This window comes from Cornus florida, unplaced genomic scaffold (genome assembly GCF_030987335.1).
Source record: "Cornus florida cultivar Cherokee Brave unplaced genomic scaffold, ASM3098733v1 CherokeeBrave_3.0.0_Hap2_Chr09, whole genome shotgun sequence".
NCBI lineage: Eukaryota > Viridiplantae > Streptophyta > Magnoliopsida > Cornales > Cornaceae > Cornus > Cornus florida.
Window position 1 is genome coordinate 49,911,011 of NW_026775579.1, and position 19,550 is coordinate 49,930,560.

General features: G+C 35.0%; 1 long non-coding RNA gene across 2 annotated transcripts; it reads left to right on the forward strand.

Annotated features, from left to right (window-relative positions):
* The first annotated feature begins 2,984 nt into the window (after window positions 1–2,984).
* LOC132273284 (uncharacterized) lies at window positions 2,985–5,600 on the forward strand. Of its 2 annotated transcripts, none has more exons than XR_009470070.1 (5): window positions 2,985–3,173; window positions 4,204–4,866; window positions 4,979–5,085; window positions 5,178–5,240; window positions 5,321–5,600. It is a non-coding gene; the product is annotated as an uncharacterized LOC132273284 (long non-coding RNA). The 2 variants fall into 2 exon arrangements; XR_009470069.1 differs by having other exon boundaries at window positions 5,181–5,240.
* The last annotated feature ends 13,950 nt before the right edge of the window (window positions 5,601–19,550 follow it).

Here is a 19,550-nt window from a genome sequence, read left to right on the forward strand (position 1 = left end):
ATTGAGAATGTTATATAACAAAACCCTGTGAGTTTTCAACTCTGGTTAAAATCCAGTTACATATCTTACATTCTCAGAAATTTCTATCTAAGATGTGTTAGATGTTGTTGTTTGTATTTCTGCTGATCTTCTTGTGTTTTCTTTTTAGTTTAATTTTTCATCTTGATCTCACATATAATGCGTATTTGATTGATTCCATTATGATTTCCAAACACCTCTTTATCTGTTTCGGTGAAAAGATGTTGATTTCCTGGAGCGATGTGCATATAGCAAGTGCCTATGAATTGTCTCTCGATGAATGCTGGCTGTGGAGTACGGGGTTTTGTTATGTAAGTGCTTAGAGTTCTGATTTGATATGTTTAATCAGTCTCTAAGGTTTTGGTGTATTAATGCAAATATAATGCTTTAGTGCAGAAGCATGGTGTATTAGGGAAAACTATTTAATACAGGAGTCTTATGCTCTTATTTGGAAACAATGTTTTTGCAGGTCATGCTGGAGTAGTCAAGGTTTAATGTCGGCTTCAGTTTACCTTTGAGATGTGATTTTTTGATTGCTGTGGTAAACTCTCGATGGTTAGATTTATGAAATTGGCGGTGACATGATGAATAGGTATGCTTTTATTTGTTGAATAGTAATTCCCCAACCCCGTCATCTACATACATGCTTCATTAGTTTGATGGGATCTGGGAAGCACGAAAATGAAATGGAAATCTTTTCACTTTGCTGCACATAATGTAGACATTTGTTGATCTCCTGCTTGTTTTATCAATTTTTTTTTAATTTTTTATTTATATTTTATTTTTAATGCTTTTTACACTTTATTATTACACAATGATCAATTGATTAATATAAAGTTTACATGACATTTTCTCTGAAATTTCTTGCAACGTTGTCTCGCGTGGTTGATTTGTTCTAATATGTTTTGTAGGACTTGCTCAGTCTAAAGCAGACCCAACTTCTGTTGGCGTTGCTTTGCATAACACTGCAGTTGCTAACTTCAAGTATTACCACCTGAATTCTGAGCCGAACTACCTTCTTTCTTTCTTGACATATATAATTTTTGACAAGAAGAAAAACACTTTTGATACCAAGAAATATCATGGTATTAACTTCATGGCTGATGCTACGGAACTCCAACAATGATGCAAATGTCTTTGCACTACAAATAGATGACAGAAGTGAAAAACAGTATCAGTCGTGGAAGACAGGATCGAGAGAGAGAGATATGGAAAGCATGGAGCAGCAACGTCAACATTCTGGAAAGCATGGAGCAGCAACGTCAACATTGTGGAAGGTGTAACTGCATCATAGCTGTTGACAGAACTCCACCATCCATTGCAAGTAACAACAACAAAGAATATGAACATGAGGCTCAAAAGCACCAGATCTCTCTTTTTCTCTCTCTTTCCGTGTAATGTCTTAGTTATTTCCTTCATATTTTTTCTTCACATGAAATTCATATGATTGCTTCCCCCAGACTTTCCGAATTCCAAGTGAAAGGTAGAGAGTTTTGAGTGTCCCAAGTGCATTGTGGGAGTTAGTTGTCAGGACAAATATATAAATAAACTTTCGGAGTTCTCCAAACAAGCTAATATACTCTCCGATAGAAGAATAATCCTAAACCTTTGCCGGAACTCAAAAATAGAACAAAAATAAAAAATATAGCGTGCTCAAGTACCTTTTTATTGTACGATTTTAATCAGATAATCTACGTTGTAGTACTTAAAAGTGCAAGACACACCAACAGGTTAGTGGTCTAGCGATACCAAACCCGTACTTCTCAAAGAGAGGTCAGGAGTTCGAGCCTTAGTGGAGGCATGTGTGTATGAGTATCAAGTAAGGAAAAAAAAAAAAAAAAAAAGTGCAAGACACCATCAATAAATCTGAATCCAATGAGGTCGTCTCTTTTGAGTAGTCTGTTTCCAATCATTTTGTAAACACCTCTAAGACGAAAGCTCCTTCCCGCCCTTTTCGTTGAAAACTTATACTCCCTATTCTCATCATCTTCATCCCATGCCGTAAATTCTTTGCCTTCAACACTGTGTTCTAAGGCTCATTGCAGATACCACTAAGTTCCTTGTTTACTACCTCTCAAAGTAAATGATGAATATTCGAGCCTTTAAATTGACAAAGTAAGTGTGAAAGTGATGTGCGTGTGTTTTTTGCCCAAAAAAAACACTAGCTGCTCCGAAGCAGAAGACAGGGCTCTTGCAGCGAAATGTCCACCTTGGCAAATTAAGGGTCCGAAATTAAACTGCACCAAGCATTGGAAATGCACTTGCAGGTAAGAATCCTCTTCACAGAGTGTCTTACTTGAATATTGACAACGATGCGTGTTGGAAGATCTATGATCAAACGCCCTGGACTCTGAATTGGTTCATTATTGCAGGACTTTTCTGCTCCTTTTTTGCACCTCTAGGTTATTTATTATTATTTTATTCTTATCATCATGGTTTAGCTCTGCTAGTTGTATTCTATAAAATCTCAAAAGCATGGACGAACCCAGTAAGTAACATAAAAGAAAAATGAAACAACTAATTAAGCCTCTATAACACAAAATACTATTAACACCACCAAAATTATGAAAGAACTATGGGAGATAACACAAACAAGGTATATACTATATAAGATATATATATAGAAAGAAAGACAGAGATTACTTAACCTACCTCCCGGACAAGAAAATAGTCTTTTAACAACACACTTTCTACAAGGGGCATGCATAGCTCTTGTAGAAAGTATTTTCTACAACAGGCCCGTGTAAGCCCTTGTAGAAGGGTAGTTTTCAACAATAGGCTCGCATGGTCCCTTTTAAACGGTACTATCTATAATGGGCCAGTGATCCGTTGTAGAAAAGGTTTTGTACAATGGATATAGCCCATGATCCGTTGTAGAAAAGGTTTTGTACAATGGATATAGCCCATCATAGAAACCTATTCCCCCCCCCCCCCCCTTAAGAAAAAAATTGACTGTATTTCTTAACCAGGGATGAAAATTTTCTCCCTCTCAATCTTATAAACCAACAAGCCCCAACCTTCTACCCTAGACATTCTGAACTGTCTGTAATCTGATTTTTGACTTCTAAGATGTCGTTTCTCAGAGGAGAATTGCCCAGGAATTTGTTTTTTGGCTTCACTCACAACTTCCACTACATCCGCTTCCGTTGCTGCGGGTACCCTTTTTGGTTCACGGATAAAGTTCGAGTATTCTTTATCTATCTCTTTATATATGCACACATATTTTTGATGCATGTTTATTTGAAGCAATTGTTTGAGCATCGTAGTTAGGGTTCTGAATTAACCTCCAACGTTATATGGGTAACAGGATGAAAATGATGATGATATATCTCTAAAGCCCATAGACCTTGGGAATTTTGATTTGAATTGATTTTGGTAACCAATCTTATTTTCTGAATCAACTTCATCTCACATCATGACCTAAGGAATGAAATAAGCCACAATTTTTTAATAACCAAAGGTTAGGAATGTCCCATATTCTTGACTAACGCTGGTAATAGACAGTACTATATAACACCATTGGAACATTTTTTTTTATTGGCTTTTTGAAGAACAGGGGAAATTATCTATAAATTATTAACAAGTGTGTGTAAAAGGGTGGGTTATCCTTATTTTGAAATTTGATTCTTAAGTCATGGCCTTGTTATCCTTTATTTTGAAGCTAATAATTTCAGTGGAAAAAATACTAGGCTGAAAGTTGTCTCAATTATGATTTTCTATTTCCATAATTATAGAGCTATTGATGGAGCTGCAATTTCTTATTTTTGCATCATACCCATGTTTCTAACATGTTTTGAATTGATAAATCGTATAAGAAAATCATATTTTGGGCAAAAACAATATGTTCTATTTGCTGTCATTTCCATTTATTGATCTTGAAACCTGAGGTCAGTTTGTGGGTTAAGTGATGCCTTTGATTGATCTTGAAAGCATGTGTAGAAAGGCATAGTGGATTAATTTTGCTGTAGAAAGGCATGCTTAAATTCAAGGTATTTTGACCTTAGAAATTAAGTTTTATTGTGAAACCATATTACTGTCTTACGTCCTGTTTTATATGACAAAGCATTAGAAATGTTTTTTTCTTTCATCCAAAGGCATGGTAATAGCAACTCCAAATATGTTTTTTTTCTCTGAACTTTCACATTGAGAGGGTTAGATTGTTATTAATATTCATTTTCCTTGTAGGTATTGATACATTTCTGCAACCAATAAATGCAGCCGGTAATCAAGAAAATGCTCAGCAGTTTTCTGCAGTTTAATCTTTGCCCCATGATAATGTGCCCAATGGATCACCAGTTCAAGGATCCAGTGTTGCGAAGTGTTTGTTCAATCAGCCTAATCAATCCCCTCCAACTAATTCGTCTGGTCCCATGACACCTTTCAGAGCAACTTCCTCTCAAACTGACAAATCTGTTTCTCCACTCACTGCTACTCCAAGTAACAATGTTGCAGCCCATCTAGTAACCGCACTGTAATCACTTAAGAGACAATTAGAGTAAGCCCTGCCAAACAAGTAACTTATTATTCCATTGAGAGGAATCACTATATTTCATCTTCCTCACCAGTCAAGACAAATTTGAAGAGGCTTGGCATAAGAAATCATGTAAAAGGCAGGCTAGATTTTGATGGTTCTGACATGCCAGTTAACTCTGAAAAATCGATAATTGATAAGGTTCCAATGTCTCAATCCAACAATGACTTGGACATCTTTGATTTTGATTAAACTAATATAGATGCTCTTGGAATGGATTTTTGCCTCTCTGAATTGTTGGTTGATTTTGATCTTGATGGTGAGGGAATTAATTATTCTTGCCAGCCAGCCTTGGGTTCTCCAGACTCCCTTTCTGGGTAATTGTTTTCCCTTTGATTGTATCTTATCTATAATCCTAAGCATCTCTATCACCCCTTTAATGCCATCTAAATAATTTACTTCTATTATTATTATTCTGTTTATTCACAGATCCTAAAACGAATCAGGAGATGCTACTCTGGGTGCTAATCAAGTTTTATCTGAGTTTTCATCCACTGTGACAGAAGTTTTTTCAGAGAACGGCATGAATACACAAGGTATAGAGACTCATCTTTTGTGTAATTTTATTACATCCTGTTAATTGTGATAAATTTCTTATGTACTTTCCCACTGTTCTTTTCATGACCAGCAGGCCCAGATTCTGTGACTAATGTGAAGTCCATAACAAAATGCATTAAGATATTAAGTCCTGGTAACTATACTATTCAATTCGTCTCCTTCTATCTTGAAGAATTTAGAATTACTGATATGGGTTGTCTATTTTAATTTCAGCAAAGAATCATACATGCTCTACTTTGGATCGGGAGAATCTGTCAGCAAGAAGCTGACTGGCTTAACAATACCGACTACTCATATATTGACATGGACCAATGCAGTAATTACCACCTGATGTTGTTATTGGGATTTATATGCCCTGGCACAGTAAATTTCTATTTGGATTATAGTGATATATATTCCTGACGTTTAAGAAATATTTATGCTTTATACAATTGGTGAATTCAATGTATTATGTTTCGATTCATTATAGAATTGATAGTGTCCATTTGATTATAAGAGATATTTATATATGTATGTGATTGCGATCTATACATGAATATAAATAGTAATCTTAAATTGTTCATAATCGGTAATTATGGATGGACTCATTATTAACTAAGACTTGAACTGGATCCGCGTTAGGTTGAGATATATTGCGAGAGCCGTTGTATGCAATTGCTCCCTATCACCGTCATGGCATTTGACTCTTAAGCATGAGAGAAGTATAGACTCTTTTATTAATTAGTAATTACTTTGATTTGTTCGGCGGAATCTTCGGAATCCTTGGACTAGCACTTTGGGTAATTATGTAATTAATAGTTAGAGGGTTATATTTTCAATATTTGCATCATTGCTACTTGTATTTATTTTGTATTGATTATGGTTGATCACAAAGTAAATTCGAAGACCTTCGTGTGGTTTTAGACAAAATGATTTATTATATATTTATTTATTTAAATTATTATTTTTGTCAAACAAATGTTTTATTGTGATCGAGTCAGAAATAATCAAAGATACCAAAATAAATATATTAATTAAGTAGTCGGATTGATAACTTTATTTATCCGATAACTAATTATGCATAGATGAGTCAAAGTGCAACATTGACTTAGAGGTTATTTATTATTTAATTGGAGTTCAATTAATTTCTTTTAGTGGGGTAGAAATTAATTAATGAATTAATTTAATTGGGTCCATGGACCGGGCCAATTATTAATTCATTGTAGTCAAGAAAATAATAAGCCCAATAGGATTCTCACTCATAGCCCAACTTGATATTGGAATCCTATTAGATTTGAGATATGTGAATTAGAGATGGAGAATGACTTATGGTTTCCTTTTCTGATTTTTATGTTGCCTATATATACATGGGTTCATGTATATTTTAGTAGTGACTTTTAGAAAAGAAAAGGAATATATTTTTTCTCTTTCTAAATTTTAGGGTTTGCTTTCTCATCTAATGGAGGGTCCCACAAGCCTAATTTTCCAAGATTATTCATGGTGGCTTATGAGTAATTCCTAAAGGCAAAACAATTACCAAGAAGATGGAGATCCAAGGAGAAGACATCTTGCTAAGAGATCTACAATAAGTGAGAACATTCATTTTAGAGGAAAGATTTAAAGGTTTACTCAGACCTTTGATGTAATTATTCAATCTGTTAATTGAATGATACATCATATTTTATTTTTGCATAAAATTTGTCTCTATGTGATGAATCAAAATTTATGAATTAAAATCCCTCGAAAAGTTTTTAAAACTTGCACGTTTTCCAACAGTTGTAACTTCAAAGTTTAACAAATTTGCTTGAACTGACATTGATTTTGTCTAGCATTAGACTAATTTCCCTTAAGATTGCCTGTTAGGCTTTTACATACAGATTTAATGTTCTCCTCTACCTAAAATAAAAAAAACCTCACATGAAGTTCTGGAAAAATACAAAGCTCTAGTGTACTGATATGACTAGTTGACTTTGATGAATACTATATATTACTTACAGATTTAATGTTCCTCTCTACTTAAAATAGTAAAAACCTCACATAAAGTTCTGGAAAAAATACAAAGCTCTAGTGTTCTGATATGACTAGTTGACTTTGATGAATACTACATATTTCTAGATTTTTTCTCCCTTGACTTCCACATTGAGATATAAGAGCTTTCATGAAATAGCCCTTATTGTAAGTACTATTTCATGTTTTAGAATATGTTTATATGAAGCAAATTCGTGATTGAAATTACATTGTATTTGCATTACATCTTGTGGTTCATTTCCATATCTATTTTAGTTATGAAAATAGTTATCCAACTAATATGTTCTTTAATTTTCTAAAGATGTTCTTTAATTTTATTCTATTTAGAATTCGAGGTCATATCCATATGTCAAAATCTATAGTTGTCTATAAACAGTGAGCATAAATGGTAAGAGACAATGATAGCTAAATTGTTGTGAGCAATGTGTGAATTGCTTGTCGTCAAAACCTTTATGAACATCACTATCAATTTCGTAAAAGCTTTACCTTCACTGTGTCTACAAGATTGGTTCTAAAATCAGAAACCAGAGTTTCCTTAATCACAACTTAATCCTCTCGAGCATCATATGATAAAACACCTATAGGGGTTTTTTTTTTTTTTTTTTTTTTTTTTTTTTTTTTTGTTTTTTTGTTTTTTTTTTCATTCAAAAACTATGCAATGTTCACAAAACTCTTTAAAAAGAAAAAAGAGCAGAACCATTTAATTTTGTTTCTAATAAAATCTTATTTTCCAAAATGAAAACTTAAGTTTGTGATAATGCTTACAAATCTTGATACATCAATTACTTCACTTATTTCATGCATATTAATTCATAGATCTATGTATGCCTTGATTTATTTATTTTTAATATAATTTTTCTTTCTTGAGTTCTTTAGTGAGAGTTTCGGCTAAAATTTTCTTCTTTGTTTTCAATTCTGTTTGGTTGCTTAGAGTCTTGCCTTGAATGCTTTGGAGGGAAAGTTTTTGCAACCTGAGCGTGGTAGGAAATGCCTTGGTTGTGTTGGTATTGAAAATTTTATATTCCTTGTACAGATGGTAACAATGAAAGGAACTATGTAATCTTTAATGAATATAAAATAAGTTTGGGATCTATTTGTTAATGATTAGTGGGATCTGGATGTAAATTTTCATTTTTATTATATTGTTTGTATAAGGCTTGGTGTGGATATATATACCTTTGGGTGGATTTATGGCTGTGTTTAATTGTACTAATTTTTGTGTCGGGGGCAATGTATGGCAACCATTAATTTTTTATTTTTTTTTTAAATTGCTTTTTACAAGGGGCCAGACCCCTAGTAGAAAACACTCTTTCTACAACAGGTGTGACCCGTGGTAGAAAGTGTTTTTTCTACAACGGGTTCAACCGTCATAGAAAGCCTACTTTCTACAATGGGTTGGATTCATCATAGAACACCCTTAGTCAACAACAATAGGGAATACCACAACGGGCCATACCCATCGTAGAAATCGTTTTCGCCCCTTGTTAAAAGGCATTTTTCTTGTAGTATAAATCTCGTCACACTTGTAGAGATGGAAAGGAAATAAATTTCACAATATGTTGTAAAACATGCTCAACTAGTTCATTTGGAGTTTAAGGAAGAAATAGTTGTATGAGAGCAATTCTTTCTAGTACCCCTTTTATGGCTTATAGTTTCCCTCCTTCATGCACATCTTTTTAACCTCGATCTGTCTTTGATCAATGCTCTCAAAAATAATATTGCAATAGCTACTACTCTGTTAAAAGTAGTTGCTGAACTTATGCACAATTAATATAGTTACAACAGCATTACCTGACAACACTTTTGTCATTTGACTACAAGCATGAGATATATATTACACAAGGAAAAGGCCAAAAGCAATATAAAACACACAAGTTATGTTCCTTGGCAAGAACTTGGCATCTAAGTGCATATTAAATCACTCTTCCGAGGAAAATTACAGACCACCATATGACAGTGCTGGAAATAATTTATTTACATTTTCACAAATCAAGCATCCTGTGTTTGTCCCCCATATCACCTAGGTACGAAGTAATCCATCCTTTCTAGAGGCAGATTTAGAACTGATGTTTCCGCCTAAACCGCAAAGAACAAACATAAAATGTTAGAAATGGAATAACAACACAGCAGTGAACAACATATATAGAGGAATTGGAAATTCATTCAACAACCAGAAAAATAAAAATAAAAATCAATCTTGAATGTTAGATTGTAAAAGACAGCTTATGATAAAAGTGCATTTGTGCCGGTCTTGAAATCCATTTAGTTGCTGAAACAATTGGGGAGAAGATAATATGATTTAGAATAGTACAACTGCAATTGGTCGACACTGGTTGAAATATTGATTTTTCTTCCTTTCCTTCCAAGAGTCTTATTCACAATATGCAAAAGTTAAGTAAAAAGCGAGTTAAAAGAAATGCCCTCTCACCCATATGTATGAGAAGATATTGGGTGAGCCGGATATAATAAGTATGCCCGGCTCACCCAATATCTACTCCATATATATATATATATATATATAAAGCCAAAGCCAAAACTTTGTAAGAGAAGTACTTTGAAGTTCCTCGAGAGCAGGTAACTTGTAATTAGCAGACTTAGAGATCTTTACCTAAGGTGAGATTAAAAATGTACAATAATTTATTTAATATTAGTACATTTTGACTGTTTCATGGTTTTGATGCTTAGCAACTTCATGGTATATTGCCTGACTACAGTATTCAAGGTAAATTTAGGGAAATTGCTCAAATTCCGACAGTTGGCTGACAAGTAAAATAGCCTCGAGTTTAACTACACAGGCTAATGGTATTACACAGTGACATCAATATGACAAAATAAATACTTATCAATATTCAACTTAACAAAACCTTATTCCAACTATTTAGGAAACAACTCTTATTTTACCATTTTGCTCTTTTTAAGACCATAACTTTAGTTAACTTAAAACGCTATCGTATCTTTTTTTACTATCTCAATCCATATTAATTATAGTCTACCTCCTTTAACTTTGCTCTCATTATTCATTTTAATTCTAGTGCATCCATTAAATAAGAGGAAATTGGCTATGAAAGCAATTAGAAGGAATGAAATTCGGTCTCTTGATTTTGTTTTCATACCAAAATAGTATGTTCTGACTTTTTCTAGCCGGTCTCTCCCGCCTAAGTCACATGGTTGGTCAAAGTGGAAGGAAAATGTAGAAAATGAGGTCCTCCCCCACCTAAGTCACATGGTTGGTCAAAGTGGACCCCACTTTGACCCAAAATATCTTTAAAAGTCCATTTTTTACAAAATAACTACAAAACATGATATAATTGTACACATAAGCACCCAATCACATAAAAATGCATCAAATATAAATAATGGAGTGTAATAATTCCAAAAGTAATCCCGAGCACAAGAAATTCGGGCGTGGGGCCTACACATGACCTCCGGGCCCAAAATCCCGAAAAAGGATAAAATGGCCCGAAATACATTTCTAAGAGTCCTAAACTCAAATAAATGTCCTTAACCACTCTCGGAACCTTCATAGCACACAAACTGATGAGTGACACGTAAAACGAGACGTACAAATAAAAAAATCTTGAAAAATCAAAAAATAGAAAAAATGAGAAACATTACAAATTGATACAAAACGAGATAATTGCCAAGTTATGGGACAGTTGGCAGTACAAGGATGGGCTAGATGGAAGGTTTAACCGCTACTAGAATTACCACATTCAACTGCTGCAAAAAAAAAACTCTATAAATAAAGCACTTAGGCATAATGAGCAGATCCTGCTCAACGCACACAACAAATCAATACAGCACTTTGTTATTTCATGTATCTTTACATTCCAGTAATGTATTTCAACTATATTTAATACAAGTTCATCACTTTCTTTTTTTACTTTCCAGTAAATAATTCATAGTTCTTTCAATTACAAGTCGTGCTATAATGTTTCCGATTTTTCTTATTTTTCATCTTCTGGTTTTTTATTTTATTTTCTAGATTATTTTAATTCTTGTCTCGTTTTACGTGCTGGACACCCTAGGGTGTGCCAGGTGTTTTGCGAGGGTTGGTTGGGGTATTTCTTTGAGTTTATGATATTTAGAAATGCATTGGTTGCCATTTCGACATTTTTTATTTTTATTTTTTTGAGCAGGAGGTCCATCCCAGAGTTATTGAGCATGGGGATTGTTTTGGGTTTGTTACATTTCATTCATTATTAGTTGATGTACAATTATGTGGATATATGTTTATATGTGGTTGTAAGGTGTTTTATTGTGTGTGTGTGTGTGTGTGTGTGTGTGTGTGTATAAATATATGTTAGTGAAATATTTATATAGCTGGGGACCCACCATTACTTTAAGTCATTACAAATGACTTTAGGATCATTAACTGATCCTTATTCTCTCATTCTCCACGTTAGTTCTCTCACTCTCTGTGACGACTCAAGTTTTTCAACCCGGTGCGTCAATGATGAACCGAAAGATGATCTGATAACAGATCCGAAATGCGGAAGCAAAAGACAAACAACGGTCTCTAGAGATACAACATGACTCTAAGACATCATTGTGACCCTCAACGAGGTCACATGACCCAAAGGAATCAAATGCGGAAACAACATTTCAAAAACGGACAAGAATGCACCTAGGGGCAAAATCATCATTTCCAGCTTAAAAGTGGGTGCCACCGAGCACACCATTGGAAAGACAACGAAAAATCAATGAACTTAGACTCAAAAATCGCTTGATTCGGAGTCCGGATGAAGAATATATGGCTAACGGAAGAAGAAGGGGCAAAACGTTCCAAAAGAGGCAACCCATGAACCTCTAACCGGTTAGGAAGCCAAAAACAGTAAAAAAAACGCTGCCCACACTCATCTAACCAGTTACGAAACCCCTCGTAACCGTTTAGATGTGAAGGGGCAGTAAGGGTGCGACCCAAAAACCTGGCAGTAGGGGTTTTCCGGAAAAATGGAAATTTGAGGCCTTAGATGACATTTTCTGGAAAAACTTAAAAAAGAAACCCCCCTCAAAATCGAGTTTTCTACTTGAATCGCAAGGAAAATCGAAAAATACGCAATGTGAAATACCCAAAATTCCCTCCCAAGAAAACTGGTCCAGAGGGTCCAAAAAGCTGCTAAATTTAAAAACTGAGAGCTGAATTTCGGATGCGATTTCCGATGCCAAGATGGCATTTTCTGGAAAATCACAAAAAAGAAACCCCCCCTAAAATCACATTTTCTAAGTGACCATGTGAAGAACGGAATTTATTTCCCAAAGAAAATTTCCAAAATACCCTTAGGTCAGAATATGTAACAAAAGTGAAAAATGAGTCCGTAGGAGGCTCATTTCATCAAAGAAGAATCTTTGCCCGGAAACGACCATGCACGCAAACGTAACTTACCTAGTAAGACATGCTACAATGGTCCATGGCCCAAAAATATGGCCGATACAAAATATGACCCCCCAACGGCCAAAATGCAAAAAACGAAGTTTGAAACGCAAACTTGGAATTTAAAATCATGAGATGGTTTCAAAATGCCGTTTGGCCTTTGGCCATACTTCATACATGATTAATAAATACTAATGGAAGAATCAAAATGGAATTCCCACACCCAATGCAAATATGGTGAAGCAAAAACTCAATATTCTTCAATACTTTCATAATACTCCATGAAGTCAAAAATTACATAGGATACAAATTACTTGTCATTGGCCTCCGGCCTCATCTCATACATGCCAAATACATTGTAAAGAGTGTACTCATGTACACATTACATATAAGGAATCAAATGTACACATGTTGACATATAAGGCTACAATTGGCATTCCAAGCCAACCTTCACAAAAATGGAAGTCTCCAATTCCACAAACCATCCAAGCATAATGAAGACCTCAACTTTGATTCTTGTACCTGAAATATGCCCCAGTATCGTAGGGGTGAGTAACATAAAGCTACTCGTAAGAAATGAGCATACATCGACCTATGTTTTACAAGTTGCATGATTTAATCATTGTGGTTCATTCCACCTAACGTCTATGTCAAAGGTGAGACTCAAGGAGCATCCTAGCTACCTAAGATCATTTCAAGCATCAATCACATCATTCATGCAATTTCAGCAACATAGGTTCATGCTTACACAAAGCAACAACATAGGAGCATGCTTACACAAAGCAACAACATATAGATTCTCAAGGCTGTCAACTTGAAGTCTAAAATGCAACATCAACTAAATATAACAATTTAGCATAATTAGAATATCTAATACCACACATCAAGACATAGATTCTCTAGGTTATCAACTAGAAATCTAAAAGTGTAAAATCAACTAAATATATCAATTTAGTATGGATGTACTTAACAACATCAAAATCGCCAATAGCCAAAACCACAAGTTAACAAGGTAAGCATGATTGTCAACTTGGAATTGAATGCGAAAACAAACAGTGGAAGACTTGGACATCACATTCGGAATTCTGCCGAAACCTCAATGGTTATTTCGGGCATTAACCCGCAGGGAAGACCACCCTAAGTGCGCACTATCTCAATGACTTAGAGGACTCACGTCCCCGTACTAGAGCCAAACCCTAGCCATCTCAACTCAACGATGTTCCAAGATTCCAAAATAAGCCAAATAAGTTCATAACTTATACATATTACTACTACATAGTACCAAGTTAGCAATATAACTCTCAATTGTGCATAATAAGCATTTCATATCCATAATGCTACGAAATCACAAGCCAACAATATATTCATATTAGAAACATACTCTCATGAATATAAACTTAACAACAATGCTCTTCAATGCATATAACACAATCTAGTGAATACATCACAAGTATAAATCCATGCTCTTAAAATAGAAACAACTTCTAAAACATGATTAGATCCATGGATACACAACATAGAATTTAATTACATCAAAATAATTAAACTCTCTAGATTTCAAATCATTTCTAATTGGCCCCAATATAATATATGTTAATAGACATATCATGGTCATTACATATGTTCACACACAAGCTTAATTAGGCCATGAAACCACCAAAATAGATTTTAATTAATACCCTTAATTAAAGTCTCTAAATTTCCAAACTCAACCGAATGCTCTCAAATTAAAGTATGTTAACACACATGCCAAAACTTAATTTAGAAGCATAATACAACTCAATTCCATTCAAAGTATGGCCATGAACTTAAATCTTTCACAAAAGATAAATATTAATTAAAAAGAGCAATTCTTATTTAATTAATTCTAATTTAATATATGTTAACCAACATATTAAAATAAGAGTTTTTACCATGCCACAATTCAAAACCAAGTTTCTCATCATCATGAAAATTAAATCTTATACAAAGAATTAAATATTTCAAATTTCATAGATTTGATACAAGGCATGCATGTAGGTTGTATAAACATGGAAAACACACAATACAATACATATCAAATCCTAAAACATTCCCTGCCTCCATTTGAAATGAAATCTCAAATCCCCACCAAAATAAATCAGCTCCGAATCCGACGAAACTCCTAAGTTTTGTCGGGGACAACACCACGAACATGAATCCTAAGGAAGCCCCATCAAAAACACAACTTGACTTCAAACCCGAACTCAAGAAATGGCCAAAACGAGATTTCAATCGGTTAGAATCGAAGGCCTCGCCGAGGGGAACAATAAACACAAAGGTATCACCACTTTTTAATGAAGGGAAGAAGTCCAAAAGAGGAGAGAGAAGATGGCAGCCATGAATGGAGCTTGGACCGGCCATGAGAGAGGAGAGAGAGAAAAAAATCTAATTTTTCTTTCTAAGACCTCCTATTTATAGAAAAACTCAAAAAGTGCCCCGAACGGGCCCTACCGGGTCCGGAAAAGTGAAATTCAAGCAGACGCGCTCAAACGGTAAAGCTCCGTGAATGAAAAAGATTCCAAATGAGAAAATATGAATAACGGAAGAAACAGCGTCAAAAATTGAGTCCCGAGCAGAGAGTTATGCCCAAACCAAGTTTGGTGCAAATTGGGGCCAGAAACTCTGAAACTGGAAAACATCGTCCAGGAGGAAATTCTAAGAGTCCACGACTCGACGAAATGTGAAAATGAATCCCATACGAGAATCCAGGCTCAAAACAAGGCATTGAGCAATAACTTTAATTAATTGCCCAATAGTCGCTCCAAAAAGTGAAAACTGCGAAATTGCCCCAGAATAAAAATATCTTCCAAAAGATATTTTCTTAGATACCCCTGAAATAAAATATTTTCAAAAGATATTTATGAAAAACACCCTAAGAAAAGAAAAAGTTTTCAAAGAACTTTGCATTTATGCCCCTATGGACACCGGGAGCAACCAGAGTACTTTCTCACGAAAGTAAAGATACGTATCTCATAGAAATCATTGAGAATGAAGATACGCGAAGTCAGAAACCAACTCCAAACACAAAAAGTGTGGTTACGTAAACAGAGTGACAAACAAGAAAAAGACAAAATAGGGAAAAAGACAAAATAGGGAAAAGACAACGGAAAAAAATTTATCCGAAAAATCCGGGTCATTACACTCTCTGTTTTCTTTTTCTTTTTCTTTTTCTCCACAAATTCAAGTTTAGATCTAAGTTTTTCCATTGGGATTTTGGCTATACCACTGAAGGCAAAGTCGATGAGCACGACGAGGGCTTCGCATTGGTCGGAGCCAAGTTGCATTTGGGCCATCTTCTGATTTTGAATTTTGGAGGTTTTAGTGGATTTGCTCTTCTAATTGAGGTAGGGGTGTTCTAATACTCACTTCTTTGAGCTTTGTGAGTTATTCTCTCAAAATTGTTATGTAGCATGCTCTAATTGTGTTGAGATTCTTTTGGCTTTATGTTGTAGGCACAAATTTTTCTATATTTTGCTTACAAAGTAAATTTCTATGTGTTGGTTGTCCAAATGTGAGGAAGTATGCTAAATCAAATTTATTGCTTGTTTTGTATGTTTAAAAAGCTGAAATTTTATTATGTCAAGACATGATACATTTTCTTATGAGTTTTTCTTATAAGCATGTTATATTTTTGTGGTTGAATGCGATTATGGAAATTTATTTGATTAGTATGGCATGAAGCATTCATTCATTACCATTGGGAAAGAAAGGGAAAATTTGTTTTAAAAAGAAATGAAAAATCATTTTTTGAAAAGTGGTTTGCGAAAATCCGGGCGCCTAGGAGCTGCCTAGTGGTCCGTGGCGTTAATGTAATCTGAAAGGAACTATACAAAGAACATAGCATGGTTTAGCTACTTAGGCCTAAAATGACGCATTGGAGATGCCATATGGTCGGGGATAGATAGCCAATCATTCTCTCGTGACTCCTTAGAGTTGCTATAGGTCGGGTTGCATTAACGGTTTGGAATGGTGAAACAAAAATGTTTCGGAATAAGGAGAGACAGTGGCATATCATTGCACTCCATTGGCATACGTTGTGCATATATGGTTGGAATAGCCTGTATATTATTGTTGTTATTGTTATTGTGTTTCCCCTAAATGGCATAATCCCGTATATCTTTACTCTATGCTTTGTGTTGATCGGTTGGTCAATTAACATCAACCTTCGCAATAGCACGAATCATTGTAAAATAGGGCTATTGGTCGGGTAAGTCGAACCACTGGGACTGCGCTAGTCTATGGCAACCAAAGTGTCTAGAATTGTTCTTAGAACGATAAGGGGTAATAAGGGTTTGTTTGATGGTCATTAAACTAGGAATTCAAATGTGCATAAAACAATAGTGACTTGCAAGAATTAGATGAGATAGAACAATAGAGAAGAGACTAGGGAAGAGACTCCACAACCATCAATAAGCATGCTAGGATATGATTTACTTAGGGGAATAACATATATGTATAACCATGGGATGCAACAACACAAATTATTACATTCCCTTCAAGAAATTTATGAAATCAGTAGGTAAGAATAACCTATCAAAGCATTACATGTTTTGGTTACCTAAACTAGGTTGTAACCTTAGACATACTCACTAAGCATAGAGTTATCAAGCCCTTAATCACATAGTAGAAACACATGACATAGAATCCAAGAATAATCTATCAAAGGAAGATCCTAAGCAATAGATTATCAAATCTCCTAAATATCATGCCATTAACAACACTTCCATAAACTCCATTCCATTGTCACTATGAAAATGTAGCAATATAATCATAGGAGAAAAACCATCTAAGACAAGATATTTAACTCAAGATGATTATGTATAGATATTGAAATTCATTACATCAAATGAAGAGCTCTAGTTCATGGAAGGATTACATACATATATTAAGCCCCAAATATAAATCAAAACAAAGCAAAGCTTACAAAATGAAGCTTCATCATCTCCCTAGAGGAGGTTTAGTTACCCATGGTGGCCCTAGATGAAGGAAGAAGCAAGGTTTTCCCCTCTATTTTCGACCTTCCTCCTTGAAGCTTCAAGAACTCCTCCTCTTTGCTCTCTTCTCTCTCCTCTAATCTTGTAGAATGAAGCTTGATAGTCCCTCTGTCGCCTCCCTTCTCTTCTCTTGTATAGATAAGGCTCTAGAAACCCCCACCAACCAACATCTCCAACCAACCATTAAAGAGGAAAATTAGAATTGAGGAACCCAAGATGCAAGTGGCTGAAAATGGGCCATTTCTGGATGCAATTCTGCCCCAATTTCGAGCACTCGCAATAAGGGCTCGAGCACTCGAAATTGGAGCAGAATGCTCCATTCTTGCCTTGCTCCGCCCGGACCTACTTTGGTAAAATAGCCATAACTTTGCGCTCCAAACTTCGAATGATGAACCGTTTAAAGATTTGGAAAGCTAATTCAGAGCTCTAAAAACTTTATGTTTTGGTGGAGATCTAATTCTCAAGTTTGTTTGGTCGAAATTGAAGAAAAAGGCAGAACTTCATTGCTGCCAGGCAGTTCTTAGCACCTATGATAAGAAGATCATAACTCTCTGCTCCGAACTCCGAATGATGAACCACTTGAAGATTTGGAAAGCTGATTCAGAGCTCTAAATATGTCATGTTATTATGGAAGTCCATTTCTCAAGTTTTCAAGGTCAAAATGGCGAACAAAGTTCAGGATCTACTGCTGCCAGAAATTTAGCCTTGTGCCTTTTAATGGCCAAAACTCCACAAAGCATCCTTCTTGCTTCTTTTTGGCCAATGGACCTGAAAATATACAAAAACATGCAAATGAAAGTAATTTACATAATATAAGCAAACAATGGACTTAAATAATGCAATTAAGGGCGCTTGAGTATGCAATATTCGGCGCTTATCACACCCCCAAACTTACATTTTGCTAGTCCCTTAGCAAAACTAGAATAAAAATAGTTAATGGAATGAAAAACATGGGAATGCTAAAGCAAAAATATCAACCATGGCAAAAATAAATATATACATAGCTCAAATACAACTTGAAACAGACAAAGAGCTGGAGACGGGGTCATTCGGAAAACTACCATGCATATATGAAGCATTGATACAAAAATTGACAAAAACCATTTCAACATGCATGCATCAACATCATCGTCCATATAAATAACTCAATTGTCATCTCTTAAATGGAAATCAACTCTACTTCAGTGAAAGTGAATTGGATTCTCAATATGCGGCTTTTACTTTCTTTTCCAATTCTAAGGCACAAGTTTTCAAATCATTGAATTCCCCTTTAAATGAAGTCCCTAAGGCATGATTTTATTTACAAGACAACTTTTGTTGCCTGCTGACAATTTATTGTAACTCAGAAGCGAAACATAGAATGGTTGTGCAATGCTGACGTCCCTTAAGCTTTCTAACCAACCTATGTAGCAAGCGTTAGGCCAACAGCTCCCAAACCAGATGGCTTTAGGTTGTTAAGTGTAGAGACACTCCAAAGGGCTTAATAGCTCAAGTTGGAAAGGTTACGAACTCCAGCAAACCATGCTTATTACAAGTTTTTTTTTTAATGACCGTGCAATGTTTAAGTCCTTTAAGCTTTCTAACCAACCCATATAGTAAGCGTTAGGCCAACAACTCCCAAACCAGACGGCTTTAGGGTGCTAAGTGTAGAGACACTCCATAGGGCTTAATAGCTCGAGTTGGAAAGGTTACGAACTTCAACTGGTCATTATTTTCTATCTTTCTCAATTTTTTTTTTTATTTTATTATTTTTTTTTTTAAGAATCATGCCAAAGATATTCATCCATTAAGTTCATCAAATCAGATTAACTAGGCCAAGATCAAGGTCAATCAAGTTGCATGCCTCACAGTTAAGTTTCCAATGTGCATTTGTGCATTGTGAAGCTTATAAGAGTGTAAAGTCCAGCAAGAATCTAATTGAGACATTTATACAGACTAATTTGAAACCACATGATCGCTTTAAAATCACATTTTTTCTTTATTTTCAAAAATGTCAATTGCTTCTATACACAAGGTATTAAACATATGCTTCATCTCCAACTAGTGT